The sequence below is a fragment of the Felis catus genome, chromosome B2 (genome assembly GCF_018350175.1).
Source record: "Felis catus isolate Fca126 chromosome B2, F.catus_Fca126_mat1.0, whole genome shotgun sequence".
Taxonomy (NCBI): domain Eukaryota; kingdom Metazoa; phylum Chordata; class Mammalia; order Carnivora; family Felidae; genus Felis; species Felis catus.
Genome location: NC_058372.1, coordinates 54,020,267 through 54,039,300, shown reverse-complemented (window position 1 = coordinate 54,039,300; position 19,034 = coordinate 54,020,267). Strand labels below are relative to the sequence as shown.

Sequence of the window (19,034 nt, the reverse complement as noted above, 5' to 3'; positions counted from 1 at the left end):
TTGCCTTCCTCCCTGTTCCTTCTCAGGTTCTACCCTTATTGGCTGGATAGCTTGAGGTGCTGGGTTGTCCATTCCCGATTGGCTCGTTTCCAGTGTATGAGGGGTGGTCTATGGCCATTCTTAGGTCTTAGGTCAAATTCCAGAGGTGAAACCTGAGGGGGAGTAGGAGAGGTCTGTTACATTATTAAGAGGAACCTTATGCCTGAGAGGTCTTGCTGTGGTCAGACACTTCCAGCATTTTTCAAAAATAGGTGTTTTTCCCCACCCGGGGACCTCAGGCCCTAATCTTTCCCTTTCTGCCTACTGACTCCTGTATAGTCCTATCATAATAATTTTGGCTCAGGAGTTAGAGGGCAGGTGGGTTTAGCACAGACAATTGGTGGTCTGGGTTTCTGAAATGGTGATCACTGAAGAAGAAGCAGGTTTGGGCTGATGGGTGGAAATCAAATTTCTGATTTGGATATGTTAAGTTAGAAAATATCTATTAGATATCCTAGTGTCTGAATTTCATGGAAAACCTGAGCCTGGATTGGGGGTCATGAGTACAGAAACGTTACCAAATTCATGAGACTGGATGGGATGACCCAAAAAGTGAATGTTGATGGAGAGGAGACTTGAGGACTGAGCCTTGGGGTTCTCCAGTATTGAGAGGTTGGGAAGAGGACTAAGGTTCATTTATAACTTCTAACTCTTTCTCAGAAATAGATGTAGGGGCGCCTGGCTGACTCAGTTGGGAGAGCATGTGATTCTTGATCTTGGGGTTGTGAGCTCGAGTCCCAGATGGGGTGTAGAGATTACTTAAATAAAAAAAACTTTAAAAAGGGGGCACCTGGGTGGCTTAGTCAGTTAAGCGTCTAAGCATCTGACTCTTGATTTGGGCTTAGCTCATGATCTCACAAGCCCCATATTGGGCTCCTCACTGGTAGCAGGGAGCCTGCTTGGGATTCTCTCTCTCCCTCTCTCTCTCTCTCTGCTCCTCCCCTGCTTGTGCGCAGGCATGTGCTACATTCTGTGTCTCAAAATAAATTAAAAAACATTTAAAAAAGTACTAAAAAAAAAAAAGAAATACAGATACAGAGAACAGATTGGTAGTTGCCAGAGATGGGAGGTAGGAGATAAAAAAAAGTACACACATCTGAATACAAGTGTTATTTTCAGTGACACAGAAAAGTGAATCTTTGTGATATATACACACACATAAGAAATATAGATACCTTAAGGAGATGGGTTTAGGGCCCTTGAATTTCATTTAAGGATATTCATTTTTGGCCAAGAAAAGGCAACTCAGGTAGAAACTAGAGAAGGTAGCAGAAAAGGATTTCCCAAACCCACTGATTATTCTCTCCTGTTCTTTCTCCTACTAAACTGCTTCCTTGACTTCAGCCTTCTGTTGTTGGATTCTGGTTTCCAGCCTTGGGGAAATTTTCTGCTTTTCTCATTGCAGTTCAGGTTATTGTAAGGCTGCAAAATATTTTGGAACATTGCATAGTTTTCATTTAAAAAAAATAGTGTTAGCAGGATTTCAGGTCATCTTTGTAGTTGGGAGCTTGCTGCAGTGTGGAAAAGATTAACCACACATCCTTGATCTCACTGAAAATATAGTAGGATGTTTCCCTGTTCCTTTCCTGCTTAAATTATTAAATGGTCTTCCTTTTCCTTTTCAAATATGTGGGACCAGGCAGCTTTATTTGCATAACCTCAGGACACTTCCCTTTCTGTGGAAGACTTGACTATACAGCTTATACCTTACTTTGCCTTAATTAATTGGCAAGTATGAAGCTTCTAAAGGAAATGTTTGTTTTCTTTTTCTCTTTGGAGTTCTAGAGAGTGAATTGAATTAATAAAGTCAAATTTCTTTTGCTAACTGCCTCAAAAGGATTTTTTGAATTATGCCCATGCAATTTACTGCGTCTGCTATATATTGCTATGCCTCCCTTATGGTATCTTACAAAAGATTTTATGTACTACAGATTTGCTAACAATAGGTGAAAGAATAATTAGCACACAGAAGCATGCCAGGTAGGTGGACTATGTTGAATGAACAGTGCTCATACAGGTAGAGTTTAATTTCTCAAACAATTCATGAAACCAAGATTAACTTGGTGAAGGGATTCATGCGCTTTGCTTGGAGAAGAGTAAGTGTATCTTTCTAACTCGTGATTCTTTCCTAGGTCAGCATTTTGACGACATCAAGGCCTGTTGCCCTTCCATTTAAATATTTCTGGTACTCTGGGTGATCTGTTCAATTCTTTAAGCTCAAGCAAAGGACATTTGAAGAAAACTCAAGTGTCAGATAGTCTCTGTTAGATTGCCACTTAAACTTTCCGAGTTTTCATGAATAACTGTGGATCAAAGGACTGAAAAGAAAGCCCCTTCAAAGATGGTCTAGTTTATTACTTCTAACCAGAACAGTCTTTAAATTGTGCTGGGAATGTGGGTGGGGATAAATTCCTTTATTTTAAAGGACACACTCCAGTAGCTTCCTTTGGCATTTAAAAGCCCTCTTTGCCTGAGGTGACTCCTTGATCTTTGTCCTCAATCCCGTGGGTTACAATAGAAGATCCTTCCCTGTTTGTATTGTTTGTAGAGAGAGTGAAGCTAGGCTCACCTGCTACTGTGTTACTATCAGCCCTTGTGGAATCAAAATGTTTTGAGGGGATCTTAGAGCTTAGCTGATTCAAAGGTTCTCCTAATGCAAGATTCTCCTTTGCGCCAGTCCTTTGAATGATAAGATCTTCCATTGTTAGATACCTCTAAAGTAACAACTTAATGTACTTGGAATCAAAAAGCTGTTTGTTTTCTAGGCTCATGGTTACATCTCTTTGGACCTTTTCTCTTTTTCTCAACTTTTCTACATATCACTTTCATTGCACTCCTCCTGGTGAGTGCATAGACCATCTCCTGGTGAGTGACAAGGATCTGTTTGATTTCTGTCAGTAGTGTGCCCCCCTCCTCACCACCCCCCTGGGTGTGAAGTGATAAGTGTGGTTCAGGAAAATCAAACTATAGAAATGGAACATAAGCAAAGAGAGCTTAGTTTGTGCCTTGGGAAAAGAGAGGTCAGTTCTGGAAATGAAAGTAATGTTTCTGGAAAATTATTGTTTTGCAGTAGCACTTTGTCGGTAAGTAGTACTTCATATTTTTTAAAAGCATGTTCATATTCATTAGCTCATTTAATCTGAACAACCAATTTATGCATTGAGTAGGGAATATGTTGTTAACCGAATCTGACAAAACTGAGCCTCAAAGAGTAATGGACTGACCCAAAGTCATAGGTCTAAATAGAAGCAGATGTCCCTTATCCCTGTAATCTGTTTGGGTGAGCTCTAACTCAGATAACACCTGCGGAATTAGGTGAGAAATTTCAGGGACAAGACTATAGATTCCAGTAGATTGTAGGAATTAATCATTTTCTCTACCTGATTCACTCCTAGGGCGTATTAGTTATATATTTTTGAGAGCCTGCTCAGTCTGCATTGTCTGTACCGGCTATCCTAGGGCACCAATGCATCGGCAGGTCTGCCTTAGACTAATAGTACCTAGTTCGTGCCTCAGCCTTCACACATCCTGCTCAACTATCATATGGTAATGTAGGTAATTGACTCTGATGCTAGGGAATATCACTGACTTATCAGCATTGACCTCCACTGTGGGCAGCTCAGTGTCACTACGATGAATGAAGATTAGATACATAATTTAATCTGGTGTTAAAAATTAGGTTGAAATATTCTTGTGCATTGTTACTGGAAATGTAAAATGGTGCAGCTACTATGGAGAACAGTATGGCAGTGCCTCAAAAAATTTAAAATAGAATTACCATAGGATCCAGCAATCCCACTTCTGAATATATAACCAAAAGAATTGAAAGTAGGGTCTCAAAGAGATACGTTTATACCCATGTTCATGGTAGCATTATTTATACTAGTGGAAAGGTGGAAGCAACCCAAGTGTCCATTGACAGATGAATAAATTAACAAAATGTGATATATATGTACAGCTGACCCTTGAACAACATGGGTTTGAACTGCACAGGTCTTCTTATATGTGGATTATTTTCAATAAATACACGGGGAATTTTTTTGGTGGTTTTTGACAATTTGAAAAAAATTTGCAGACAAACCTATAGCCTAGAAATACGGAAAAAAAACAAGAAAAGTTAGGTATTATTGTAAGAATACCTTATATGGTAGGTACAACATATAAAATATATGTTAACTAACTGTTTCTTACTGGTAAGGTTTCTGGTCAACAGTTGGTTATTAGTAGTTAAGTTTTGGGGGAGTCAAAAGTTATACATGAATTTTGATTGCGTGGGAGGTTGGTGCCCCTAACTCCTGTGTTGTTCAAGGATCAACTGAACAATGGAATATTAGCCTTCAAAAGGAAGGAAATTCTGACATGTGCTGCAATATAGGTGAACCTTGCAGGCATTATACTATATGAAAAAAGCCAGTCAGGAAAAAGAATCCATACTGTATGATTATACTTCTATGAAGTACCTAGAGTAGTGAAATCATAGTGATGGAAAGTAGAATGGCGATTGCCAGGGGCTGAAGGGAAGAGAGAATGGGGAGTTGTTTAATCAGTATAGAGTTTTAGTTTTGCAAGATGAAAAGGTTTCTGGAGGTGGATGGTGTTGATGGTTGCACCACAGTGTGAATGTACCTAAAACTGCTGAACTGTACACGAAAAAAGGTTAAGATGAAAAATTTCTTGTGTGGTGTGTTTTACTACAGTTAAAAAAGAAATTTAGTTTAGGGGCGGCTGGGTGGCTCAGTCAGTTAAGCATCCGACTTTGGCTCGGTTCGAACCCCATGTCGGGCGATGTGCTGACAGCTCAGAGCCTGGAGCCTGCTTTGGATTCTGTGTCTCCCTGTCTCTCTCTCTGCCCCCTCTCCCCCTTATACTCTGTCTCCCTCTCTCTCAAAAATAAATAAACATTAAAAAAAAAGAAATTGAGTTTAAACGGCAACTGCAGGCAAAGAGGCAGAAGAATTACAATAAAAGTTAATGGAATAAGGACTTGAATGATAGGAACATCAGAGGAGATATACATTTAGCTTATTTTAAATAAAATTATCACGAAGTAGGAGAGACAAAAGGTAAATAAGAGGTAATCATAAGTAGCAAATGCTCGGAAAAGGACTTAATTGCTAATGGGAGGATATGTCCTTGTAGGCACAGTGTGGGCATGACTGTGGATCGAGTATCAGGTGGCAAGACATATTTCATATAAGTGAAGTGACAGTTGGTAGCATTACTCTAAAAAAAAGAGAAACTACTTAGAATGTAAATTCTTAGGGGCGCCTGGGTGGCGCAGTCGGTTAAGCGGCCGACTTCAGCCAGGTCACGATCTCGCGGTCCGTGAGTTCAAGCCCCGCGTCGGGCTCTGGGCTGATGGCTCAGAGCCTGGAGCCTGTTTCCGATTCTGTGTCTCCCTCTCTCTCTGCCCCTCCCCCGTTCATGCTCTGTCTCTCTCTGTCCCAAAAATAAATAAACGTTGGAAAAAAAAATTTTTTTTTTAAAAAAAAGAATGTAAATTCTTAGTTGAGGTTTTAAAGGCTACTGTATGATCATTTGCATATGAATTAAAACATATTAGAATAAGCAATATTGATCTAAAACAATGTAAACCTGATATTAATTTCAAAGATTGTATTCTTTCATGATTGATTGATGTTCTGTATCGAAAAACTTGAGAAGCTTTATTTAGCAAATAGCTATGTTGATGTTTTTCAGTGGGGGAGGGAAGAGATGCAGGTATAATAACATCAGAGAAGTAAACCCTTATAATCGTAAAATTGAATTGGAAATATCAGTTTGAACTCATAATGAACTTTTTCATTAAAAAAAAGTATTTCCTGGCTCTGTCCACTGAACAGGTCTAGAGACAACGACCAATCCAGTAGTAATGCCATATTATAGTTTCCTAAAGTCATTTCTTATGTAAACAAACTAATGGTAGGGTTTTTCAAGCAGATCCTGAGGAGGGGACATCCTTGTGAAAGTGATTTATTGAAGGACAGCTCTCGGGAGGAGAATAAAGAAAGCAGGACAGGCCAGAGAGCAAAAGCTAATAAGCAAGGACAAAGGCTTGCGGGAAACTAGTTACAACCTGGTCCTGTATTAGAATTTGGCGCACAAATTGCACTCCAGAATTAGTCTCAACTGGAAGTGACCCTTTAGTCCCCCACTTCAGTTAGCCACTGGCCATTGGCCACCAAGGTGGAAGTGGGAGGAAGCTGAGTTTAGCCCAGGGGAGTTCTTTGAAGAAGGAGCAGCTGTGAGCCATTAGCAGTCAGGACCAGCTGCAGCTGGGAGTGTACCGGCTGGGTTGAGAGGATCCAGTTGGGGCATCCTCAGCAGCCCTGGAGAAATGGCTGATGCAGATTTGGAGCAAGAAATATAGAGTGAAAGTGGCACGTCCTGTCAAATCAGAAAGCAAGGAAGCATCCAAGATTACTGAGGTCTTGTCAGAAGGACCAGGAGTAAACTTGGAGAGGTTCATACTGCCTGATCAATAAGAATAATGATCACAGTGGATTGACACACATCAGTATATTTAGAATCCATGAATTTATGATATAAAAAAACCCCACCTGATTAATGACCTTCGGAGAATGCTAAATGAACCAAGTCATTTTTCTGAAAAATGGTAAAGGGAAAGGAATCAAGCATTATCTGGTCTTGGCTATAAGAATTATTCTATACAGTAAATCAGATAGTTGTTGAGGGAAGAAAGCATGATGAAATTCCAGTGTCACCATTTTGCAGACCCTAATGAAATAATGAACTGAAACATTGATCAGCAGTGACTGCTAACCCCAACAATACACATTAGGTGCCTTATATAACCCTTAAGATTAATATTCTTGTGAAAAACAATGAACCTACATCAGATCAAACTACTATTTCTAATTAAAGACTTACACAAAATAAAGAGGACAGAGGAATATGTTGAACAATTTGCTGAAGATACAGTTAGTAAAATCCAGATTGTGGGAAACCTTAGGATAAACACTCTGATTTCTTCAAGAAACAAATTGTAAGGGAAAAAAAAAAGCAGGAGGGGTAATCTATAGATTAAAAGAGATTTTAGAGACCTATCAACTAAATGTAATGTATAGGCCTTGTTTGGATAAACAAACCACAAGTAAAAGAAGAATTCTTGAGAAAATTGGGGACTAATGAGATATTTGATGGTATTAGGAAATTTTTATTAATGTTTGAGATTGGTAATGGTATTACAATTTCGTTAAAAGTAGTCCATATCTTTTAGAGAGATGTACTAAAATAGTAATGAAATGTTAAGATCTCTGGGATTCACTGGGAATCCAATGGGGTGGAGGAGGAAAGGTATGTAGGAATATAATCCCAACAGCACTGACCAAAACTTGTATTGGTGAAGGTGGACAATGTGTAAATGGTAGTACTTTATACTACCAAATTTAAGACATTAAAAAAAATGAAACACTTATTTGTGTGAAATTTATATCATCACCACTTGGCTTTATTATATCTCTCCTGTGACTTTTGTTTTCCATAGAGTGAGCCTAAAGTTTTGTTAATAACGTTTCCAAATTTTAGATAATTTACTATTAGAAGGTTTTTAGAAAGACAGAAGGGGGAAATATTCCTATGGCCATCTTTTGAGGCTTTTTATTTCTTTTTTCTTTTAACAAAGGACTATTGCTTATTTGTCAGCTTTTTTGCTCAGAAAATTTTATAATAGCATGTTGGTGAATGGTGTAAAAGTGTGCTATTTTTTAAAACTTGAACGAATAATGTAAAACAGGTGAAGAATTATATAGGCATATTCTTTCATTTTAATATCGAAAAACTGATTTTGTCTGAGATTGCTGTTTTCATTCTTGGTAGATTTATTGATATGAAAATAGAATCATTATTAAAACAAAACTGACTCAAAAGGCAACACTGCTTGACTTTGTCTTGCTGAAACTTAAAGTGATACCTCATCTTAAAACTTTTTCTTGGTAAACAGAATTCTTCTTTTGCAGTATTACCTTCTTCCAGCAAATTATACTTCTGTCTTCTTACAGAGCTCATGAAATTTTGATGATGGTGGAAATGCAAGCTATTGAACTGCCTAATCGATTTTAGTTAATCTTTAATATTGACATTGCATTCCATTATGTGACTTTCTGTTCAGGAGATGGTTTTCCTGAAGTAGATTCTTTACTTTCATTTGCTGCTCATACTTCTATTTTTCTGTTGTTTAAATCGAGAGGCAAGCTGATGATTTACACATTTCTAGTTCTGTTTAAAGCTTACTTAATAAAGCTTGAAACTATTTTAATTAGGATGCTTTAGAATTATCTGTGAATTTTACTTATATATTAGCCCTATTAGAAGTAGGCATGGATAATTGAGAAAAGATTATAATTTTTAGCTGCTGTGCTAAATGCAAAAAAATTACCCTGTTCAGTTTTGCAGAAACTGGACAGCTAGGCATGGATCTTTAAGAAGCAATGGGTCCTTGGGGCACCTGGGTGGCTCAGTCGGTTAAGCGTCTAACTTCGGCTTAGGTCATGAACTCACAGTTTGTGGGTTTGAGCCCCGCGTGGGGCTCTGTGCTGACAGCTTGGAGCCTGGAGCCTGCTTCGAATTCTGTGTCTCCCTCTCTCTCTGTTCCTCCCCTGCTCATGCTCTGTCTCTCTCTCTCCTTCAAAAATAAATAAAAACATTAAAAAAAATTAAAAAAAAAAAGCAGTGGGTCCTTATAGGGCATGTGCTTTCATGCTATGAATTTTTATCACTTGCAGAAAAATTATTTTTAAATACCCAGCATAAATGTTGAAAATGAGCTCCTTTTTCTTAGCTATCAGAGTAACCATGTCCCTTGGACTGTGATTATAATCAGTTGTGACATATCAGTTTCAGCCTTTCCTGCATTCCAAGAAGGTTAAACATTATTTAGTATGATTCTTTGTCCCAGGAGTTCAGAAGGGCAAAAGTCATACATTCAGCATTCAAGCTGACCATATACTTTAAAGTGGAGCGTCATGTGTTCATTCAGCTCTTTGGAGTTTAAAGAAGAGATGTTAAAGAGTCATTAGTCAAGATTCTTGGCACCACGTTCCATCCTTTTGCTTGGTCCTGTTTCGTTTCATTTCGTTTCATTTCGTTTCATTTCCTTTCCTTTCTTTTCCTTTCCTTTTTCCTTTCCTTTCCTTTCCTTTCCTTTCCTTTCCTTTCCTTTCCTTTCCTTTCCTTTCCTTTCCTTTCCTTTTTCTTTTCCTTTTCTTTTCCTTTTCTTTTCCTTTTCTTTTCCTTTTCTTTTCCTTTCCTTCTTTCTCTTTCTCTTTCTCTCTTTTTCTTTCTCTTTCTCTTTCTTTCTTTCTTTCTTTCTTTCTTTCTTTCTTTCTTTCTTTCTTTCTGTGAAACAGCATATTAATCTCCCATTTAATAAAGTGTGAACTATAGTCAGACTTGATTTCTTCCACTGATGACAAATTAGAGAAATTTGTGATTTTCACCAATAAAGAAAAACCCACCTGGATTAAATATATCTGATTAGTGATGTCCTTTTGAATTGTGCTATTTTTAGGAGTCTATTTTTTAGGAGTGAAAGACAGTATGGTTGGAGAGTTTAGAATTCTGTGGCCCATGGCCTACTCCTAAAAACTTAGATGGTTCATTTTGTAATATACATATAAACTGGTGGTTTGAAGGTGGGAGCGGGGGTGGGAAGATGAGTAAATGGGATATCAGACATTGTCTGATTCTTTAAAAATAAAATTTTTTTTTAATGTGTATTTATTTTTGAGAGAGACAGAGCATGAGCAGGGGAGGGTCAGAGAGAGCAGGAGACACAGATTGTGAAGCAGGCTCCAGGCTCTGAGCTGTCAGCATAGAGCCCGATGTGGGGCTCGAACCCACAAGCCATGAGATCATGACCTGAGCTGAAGTTGGACACTTAACCGACTGAGCCACCCAGGCGCCCCAACATTGTCTGATTCTTTTGGCAGTTAATTAGTGTTTGCTTTATATTCTCAGTTATTTTTGCTGGTTCTTTTTATTTCCCTAGGTATATATAACTTTGAGTAAGAGGCGTTTTTATTACAAGGCATTGTAGAAGTATTTCATTAGTTGATGTTTTAAAATATCTCTAATTGAAGAGCCAGATAAGTCAAAAAATAGAATTGCACTGCTTTCTTAGAAGCATACTAAAATTATTTTTCCAAAGTAATTTCTTTGTAGTAGCTCTGTCTCGTGTTTTGACTTTAATAATGAGAAGAATTATGTTCCCGGAGGAGAAAGAGACTGTGCTCTGTGTTCTAACCCTTAGCCCTAGGGCATTGTGGAATTTCAATAAATTTTTAATAATGAATCTCTGGTCTACTTTTTTTCCTGAATAGTTATGTTTAGCCATCATGGAATAGGAGAAAGTCATACGGTGAGAAATCAGACTGAAGAGGAATAGAAGAAAGAGAAGGAATACCAAGTTGGATTGTATTTTATACATCCAAAACAACTGTTCTTGATACTCTTTTGAAAGTTATTTCTCATGGGAACAGAAATTAAAATCTTTTTATGTCACATGCTATAAGAGCACCTGGTTTATGAATGGGTTGGGCCCAATTTATTTTGCTTGGGCTAAGACTTAACCTTTCTGCAAATATAAACATTATGATGGAGTGGCTAAGAGTGCATATTCTGGAACCACACAGCCTATGTGAGAGTAAATTCTGGCTTTAGCACATATTACCTCAGTGCCTTTGGGTACTGTGAGTTATTTAGCTTCACTGTGGCTCAGATTCCTCAACTATAGAATTGGGGTCATAACTTCATAATGTTATTGTGCTAATTCATCTTTTTAAGGTGCTCAAAACAGTACTTGGCAGATAATGGATGTTATATCTGTTTACTATTATTACTTACATAGAACCTAGGTATGGAATAAGTAAGGTTTAGATGTGTTGGAGATATGGAGGTGAATAACATAAGGTCTCTGACTTTAAGGATATTATAGTCTTATGGAAGGGGACAAACAGATGGTTACCATGTAGTGTGATAGAAGGTGTTCTAAGAGAATATTAGAGAGTCACTTATTTCAAAATAGGAAGTTCAGAGAAGGCTTCCTGGAGGAAGTGTGGTACTGAGCTGAGTATTGAACCACTGTTGAAGAAATAGGGGAAAGCCTTCCAAGCAGAGGGAGCAGCATGTCCTGAAGGAACAATATGAGAGAGCTCTGCTCCTTTTGGGGAACTAGAAATAGTTCCTAACGAAGCAGGTAGAGAGTTCGAGGCTGGAAATGGGTAAGGTCACAAAGGGCCCTGTTTGCCCTGCTAAAAAATTTGAACCTTTATCTTTTGGCATTGAGGGCCCTAAGGACAGTGAGTAAGGGAGGGTTATGACGAGAATTCCTGTTTAGAAAGATTAGTGCCAATGTACCAGTTGGATTGGAAGGCTACAGGGTTAGAGTCAGGAAGACTAATACTTTGGTCCAAGTAAGAAATGATTAGGGCTTGAATTGAGTAATAATGTAGGTGAAAAGAGGAATTAATTTGAGAGCCATAAAGGATTAGATTAAATATAACTTGGTAATAAATAATATGTGGGATGAGGAAAAAAGAAAAATCTTTTAGTTGGTGTCTAGCTTTAGCAGACGGGTAGATTCTGTAGTCTCACTAAAGTGGGAAGAAAGCAAGATGAGAGGAACAGGGTGTGGTGTAGGGGAGGGGGAAGATATGTGTGGTATATGAGGGTTAAATGGTGGAAGAGGAATCCATCAGGATGAAACAAACAGAAGACACAACCAGAGAAGAAAACCAGAGGAGAATGGTGTCACAGAAGCCAAGAGAAGACTGAATTCCAAGAAAGGAGTGGTAATGATGTAAAATATTGCCAAGGAATTAAGAAGGGTGAGGACTGAATTTGTGTTCTGAATTTTAAGCAGCAACAAAGAGGACTTAAGTGTTTTTGAGGGGAGAACATTTTAGATGTATAATGTTGGGCAGAAACTAGATTTCAGCGTATTTACGAGTACCTGGGACTTTTGATTTCAAGGTGGCAAGTAGATGGATTTCAATTCCTGATTCTTCTTGCAAGATTGCTTCAAAATAACAAGGAGAACAAGAAACTGAGAGACAAAGTCAATCTTTGAGGAAAGTGAGAGACATTTGTAACCTTGAACCACAGTACATGAAGATGAAAGCAAATGGAGAAATGTAAATGACTTAGCCGAGGTTAGGTACCTAACCTCTGTTAGGTACAGTGAATCTGACTATTGCCCCCTTCTGAGCACCCGAGACATGGTTAGGAATAGGAATCACCTTGTTTTGTTTCAGGTGGAAATGAGGTGAGGACCACAAATAGGAACTGTCTGAAAGTCTCCATAAGGAGCATTTTGACTAGGCACGTTTTTTATTCATTCAGACACCTTCTTCCTCACTCCTACAGGAGATGAAAAGTATAATTTCTGAAGAAATTGGGTCAGAGAGACTATGGATTTGGGAATAACAGGCATTGAAGAGGCAGGAGTGAGATGTGGGGTGTGTAAATGTGATAAGACTTCTGCACCTCAGGAACTTCACTCCCCTCCAAAATGCCAGCATCCAGGCTCATAGTTCCTAGGCAGGAGACTGGAAGACCCTTCTCTGAAGAAATCAAACCACCCTGAGGAAGGCAGATTTTAGTGGGTATCCTATGAAAAAGTCAACTGCTACCTTATTGCTTGGTAATGAATCCTACCAGTTGACAGATTTCATCAAATCATGCTTTGGCCAAGCCCACTAGTTGAACAAACCTAAATCATGTTTCCAGAGTTTTCAGTGAGTTTTTTAGTATCTCAGTCCCGAATGTGAATGGGTGGCTAATCATCACCAGATTTTGAAGAAAGCCTCCAACATAAAGGAGAGAAAACAAAAACCCCAGACTAACTAATAAAAAGAGGAACTCAGAGGAGATAGTGATAATATAGAGAGATGAAGAAAATTCTTAACATCCTTAACAGAGTAAGAGGTTATATCTATTTAAATATAATTAAAGAATTAAAAACATGACCCTCCATAAATATAAACTGAGCATGTATTAAAGATTTTATTCAACTTATTAATGAATTAATGCAGGAGCCTGTTAGATAATAAGGTAAATTCAGAGGAGAGTCTGAAGGAGATATATAATTAGTCAAGACTGCAGAAGTAAATTTGCTAATAGATGCAAAACAGATTAATATTTTACTGGTGAATAATATGTAATATTGGGGTTGTCATTTTTGCTGGGTGGAAATTAAATCAATTGGATCATTGGACAAAATTCATTTGCATTGCTATGGACAAGAATCATTTGTTTAAGGGGCGCTTGGGTGACTCAGTCGGTTGAGCATCTGACTTCGGCTCAGGTTATGATCTCAGGGTTTGTGAGTTCCAGCCCTGTCTCAGACTCTGTGCTGACAGCTTAGAACCTGGAGCCTGCTTTGGACTCTATGTCTCCCTCTCTCTCTGCCCCTTTCCTGCTCACGCTCTGTCTCTGTCTCTCTCTCTCTTAAAACTAAATATATTAAAAAATTTTTAAAAATAATAATTTGTTTTATTACAAGTTACCTTTATTCTTACAGGGTTATAAATAGCTTGGTCTAGTAGTTCTCAAAGTAGTCCAGAAGCACAGAATCACGGGGAGCTTGTTCTTTGTTCTGATCAACTGAATCAGAAATTCTGAGAGCAGAGTCTGGCAGACATTTTAGCAAGCCCTCCAAGTGCTACTGATTGATACATTATTAAGTGGGACAACCACTGGTTTAGTCAATAGAAAGTCAATCAAAGGTGCCCACCCCTATAGAATTAGATCATTCCCTGAGGGTTTGCTAGGCAGCACTCAACGCTCCATTGGGAGAACACTTAATATTCTCTTTTGCCCATTTCCAAGTCTTGAGCAGTTTTTCATGAGACATGCATGAAATGAAAACAATATGGAATTAAAAAATAATAAGGAGCAAAGCATAGCAAAGAGTTCTTGGAAGTTAAAAATGAGGGGTGTCTGGGTGCTCAGTTGGTTGAGCATCCGACTCTTGATTTTGACTTGGTTCATGATCCCAGGGTCTTGGGATCAAGCTCCATGTCAGGTTCTGCAGAATGTGGAGCCTGTTTAAGATTCTCTTTCTCTCTCTCTCTCTCTCTCTCTCTCTCTCTCTCTTTCTCTCTCTCTCCCTCCCCCCTTCCCCCACCACTTGCATGCTCTCTCTCCCTAATATAAAAAAGGAAGAAACTAAAAATGATAGCACACCCACTGTCTTGAAGTTTATAGTTAATGAAATCTTTCAGAAAGTAGACAGACAATTGGAGAGAAAAGATAACTTTATCGAATGGTTCCAGATGGTCCCACATCTGAAAAAAGAAAGAAGAGGAAAATAGTGAGGAGAAAATTATCAAAGAAATAAAACAACAACAAAGGCCTCAGAACTGAAGGATGTGAGTCTTTTTTTTTTTTTTTAATTTTTTTTTCAACGTTTTTATTTATTTTTGGGACAGAGAGAGACAGAGCATGAACGGGGGAGGGGCAGAGAGAGAGAGAGACACAGAACCGGAAACAGGCTCCAGGCTCTGAGCCATCAGCCCAGAGCCCGACGCGGGGCTCGAACTCACAGACCGTGAGATCGTGACCTGGCTGAAGTCGGACGCTTAACCGACTGCGCCACCCAGGCGCCCCAGGATGTGAGTCTTTAGATTAAAAAGACCTACAAATGGGGGTGCCTGGCTGACTTAGTTGAACATGTGACTCTTGATCTCAGAGTCATGAGTTTGAGCCCCACATTGGGTGTAAAGATTAATTAAATAAATAAATAAACTTAAAAAAAGACCAACTGAGTACCTAACACAATGAATGAATAAAAGACATTATGCTAAGGCATTTCAGTGTATGATTGCAGGACACTAGGGATAATAAGATAATCCTATAGAAGCTGAGAGGAAGAGGGAGGGGAGAGGGAAGGGAGAGGGGAAGGAGAAGGGAAGGAAGGTAGAAGGGAAGAAGACCTCACACAGAATGACTTAAAATGGGTATATTTATTGTATATAAACTATTCCTCAGAGCTGACTTAAAAGAGAATGAGGAAACAGAGTGTTATTGGACTTTAGAAAAATATCAGGAGCTTTAAGACAGTGGAGAATTGCTCTTAAAATTCTGAGAGAAAATGACTTCCAATCCAGAAAGTTAAGCCCAAGCTGTCAATAAAATGTGAGGATCAACACATTGTCACATTTGCAGGGATTCGCAAAATTTATATCAGGTGAATCTTTTCTTACTTGACTGGTAGAAGATCTGTTCTCTCAGATGACGTAATAAAACAAGAAAGAAAAAGATGTGGGATCTAAGAAACTGGGGATTAACACAGGAAGGAGGTGAAGAGAATCTGTAGGATGATATAGAAGATGGTCCCAAACTCCTATCTGTGCAGCAGAGGTAGGTAACAACTGGCTGAGATGAGAGGATGGGAAGTCTCCTGAAGAGATTTCTACAGGAATAACAAAGGGTCAGATTTGGCCATATGGAAAATCTACACTGAGACGAGTTGTACACAGCTCTTGGTATGTGTCAGAAAGCATAGTCAGAGCGGCAGGCGAACAGTGTTTTTCTGGGATGGGTGTTGAGGATGGCAGTCCAGGGGGAGACCTGGCACATCTTTGAAGCCAGTGTGGCTGCAGGTGAAAAAGATGCCAAATTAGGGCATTGCCTGCTCTCCTACCTCAGCCTGGCCACTGTCTTCCTGGATGGCAGAGGAATTGGGTCATTGGGTCTAGGCGAGTCTCCTCTGGGCATCATCCTCCAGTGCTGATGGGGCAGTTCTGCTGTGATGCCCTCACCAGGTCCCCTGTAGTTTCCCTGAGCCTCCCTAGTGTCTGGTTGGGCCTGATCCTTCCCTTCCCCATCCTGCTTTGGTACGCCAGCACCTGAGCTGGGGCCCTGGAGCAAATCTTAAAGACAAACTGGAAATCATAGAGATTAAAATAAAGAAAATAGAAATAAATGAGGCAATTATTAACTGTAAGAAAAATGGAAGTTTGAATAAGCAAGGAAATTTAATCATGATATGCACTTGATTAAACCGTGAATAATATCAACATGAAATCAATCATGAAATCACTGAATGTGGATTTAAGCAAAATTTATGTAAGAAAGGTATAATTTGTCTACCATGGTAGGAACTCAGTAGATAATACCTAAAACTAATGAATCTAGGGGCGCCTGGGTGGCTCAGTTGGTTAAGTGTCCGACTCTCGATTTCGGCTCACGTCATGATCTCACAGTTCCTGAGATCAAGCCCCAAGTCAGGCTCTGCACTGTCAGCATGGAACCTGCTTGGGATTCTCTCTCTCTCCCTCTCTGCCTCTTCCCTGTTCTCTTTCTCAAAATAAATGAATAAAACTTAAAAAAAATAAAATTAATGAATCTAGAGATACCACTGTGTGCATATTATTCTACAAACATGTAGAACTAAAAGACAAATGTGGTAAGAACCAAAGATTTGGAAGTGGTTACATCTAGGAAGAGAGGGAGGAGAGCCCAAGACCACCATTTTTGTGTATAACCTGTTTATTGATTAGAATAGAAAGAGAAATCAAACTTATTCCTTCTTCCCAATATCCATTTAAATCACCATCTGCTTCTATGGAAAAATGTAAGACAGGTTTCACAACTTTTTTGCAAAAGTGGAAAACCCCTGGGTTTCTTTCAAACATTAAAGATTTTAGCACAGTCTAGTAATAGCATAACCCCAGTCTGGTCTTGTGCATGATCACAACTCCTATTTGAAGTTAATATTCCTCTTTTCCCTCAGCCTGAGCCAGAATTGGGAAATGGCAAAGGACATAGTTGGCTTCTCTTTTTCTTCTTCATTTTCTCCCGTACTGTCCAGTTGTTGCTCCTGACTGTTCTAGGACTGGCCCAAGGAGAAGAGGGGACAAGACTAGGTTTGCACAGCCTATGTAGTTAAGATCTGGCATCGGTACACTCTGCCTGTGTTGCAGTTCCCTTCATTGTGGGAAATATCTCTACTTCGCTTGTGTATTCTCCCTTGGCCCCCTGAGCTTCTGATAATTCACCTCCTCTATTTGGTCCCTTCTTCCATCCACAAAGTCCTTTTGGATAGGATCCCCTTGAATAGGAATCTAAACTAGGTTCCTCTCCCTTGGGACCCATGTTACGTCCCCAAAAAGCTTGTGCCTTTGTCTGTCAGGATGGGCAGCTCAATCCCGGGCAGCTTTTTCACTCCAGCCACAGTCTTCACCTTTAGACTCTCTTGGTGAGAGTTATATTGTAGTCTTATATTCTGTAACCCCAGGGAGACATGTTTAGTCCTTCAGGAGATCTCCTTGTACTCTTTCTTATTATAAGGTGTAGGGTACGCACACCAACTCCTTTTCCAGGAGGCAATGCTCAAGGCATCACTAGCTTCCTCCAAGGCAATTTCTCTTGGTTTCTGGCTTTGTCTGCTCTCTTGGAGTGGATGATGGACTCTTGTTGCTCTGATTCATATTACAGTGACTTAACATGGCTTTCATAGATGCTCTAGCAAAATACTTTTCACACACTTGTGGGGAAGGATTTTTGTTTTTTAATTTTCAATACATTGAAGATCGACACATGGTCCTTTAATGCATGACTGATTGTCAGCTTATGTCACGGGTGACTTACCACATGAATTCAGCAGCGCCTGAAATGATCTGTTCAACAAGGCAAGTCTACTGACCATTTGTATTTGCCGAGCAATGTCAAATTATTGAAAAAGTTTGTAAATATTCTCAATTTCTGTATTTACCTTGTAGCAAACTAGTAAAATAGTTCTCAGACTGGCATCATCCCATGGGAATATTTTTAGTTGTGCTGTTCTAGCATTTTTCTTTAGGATCCTTTTAGGATTGTAGGATAGGGGTCCTTATGTATCATTGCTGGCCTTTGGGGCATCAGCTAACACAGAACAAAAAGTTCTAGTTTAATATCTTATTACAATTATAATGTATCTTCATTAATCCCACTAAATATATTTTAATACATGTCTGCTCTGTGACACAGAGCTTATAAAAATAGAGTATGTATTCTAAAAAGGGGAGAAAGATAATAAACAAACAGCTAAATATACACTATGTTAGGAAATGATAAATGGTATGAAAAAAAGGCTTGAGGTAAGCGGGGGGAAAGATGGGGGTAGAATGGTGGGCTGAAAAGTTTTATATTGCATGCTCAAGGAACATTTTTTGATAAAGTTACATTTCATCAGAGATTTGTATTAGTGACAGAAGCGTATATCTGCATAAAAGGCTTTTAAGCCAAATACTTTTTAATGTTATTTGCTTCCTAGATTATGGGCCTGTCTTACTTTGATAAAGATGAAAGTAAATTTAAAAATGAATGGGGAAAAATGAATGGGAGATGAGGACATGGAGAGAGCATTTGTAGATTACCTAAGGAGGGAATGAGGAATTTAGGCGGTAAGCTAAGGAGGATGTAGGATTCAGAAAGTTCTTTCTTAAGATGGGAGACATCTGAGATGTTTTGGTAAGAGGAAAGGGAGGCCTTCTTTGGGCCTACACAGAATGAAGGTGGAGGTAAGAGCAGAAATAGAGACATTTTGGGATTGATGGAGGTTGTTAAATAGGAACAGTGCTGACGGCCTAATTTGACATTAGAAATTTGTACACTTGTCAGGGGATCAAACTGACTGGTTGAATAATATTTTCAAAGCAGATTTTTGCAATTTAGGATCAGGAGTTAGGGTAAACATTTTGGTTGATACAACATGGAGGATGGAATTGATAGCTCTAGAAAAGGTGGCTAGGATATTGATGTCAAGAGAATGCTCGAAATGATACACCAGGAGATGAGGAAGATGAGGAAGAACAGGAAATCATAAGGGCAGTAATGGATCTGATGATGAACAAAGAGGGTTGGAGGTCTGATTAACCTGAAAAGTGCTGAGAAAATTAGCCAGAAATTTGAGGTCATCTTGTTGGATTGGAATGAGAAGTTTCAGAGTTGGTTCAGTTCCAGTGATGTCATCCAGAATGGGGCCATGGGTC

At 39.0% G+C, this 19,034-nt stretch overlaps 1 protein-coding gene across 17 annotated transcripts in view; it reads left to right on the top strand.

The window, feature by feature from the left end:
- DST (dystonin) overlaps positions 1-19,034 on the top strand; it is a 503,266-nt gene that overhangs the window by 82,305 nt on the left and 401,927 nt on the right. The gene's annotated exons all lie outside the window — the stretch shown is intronic.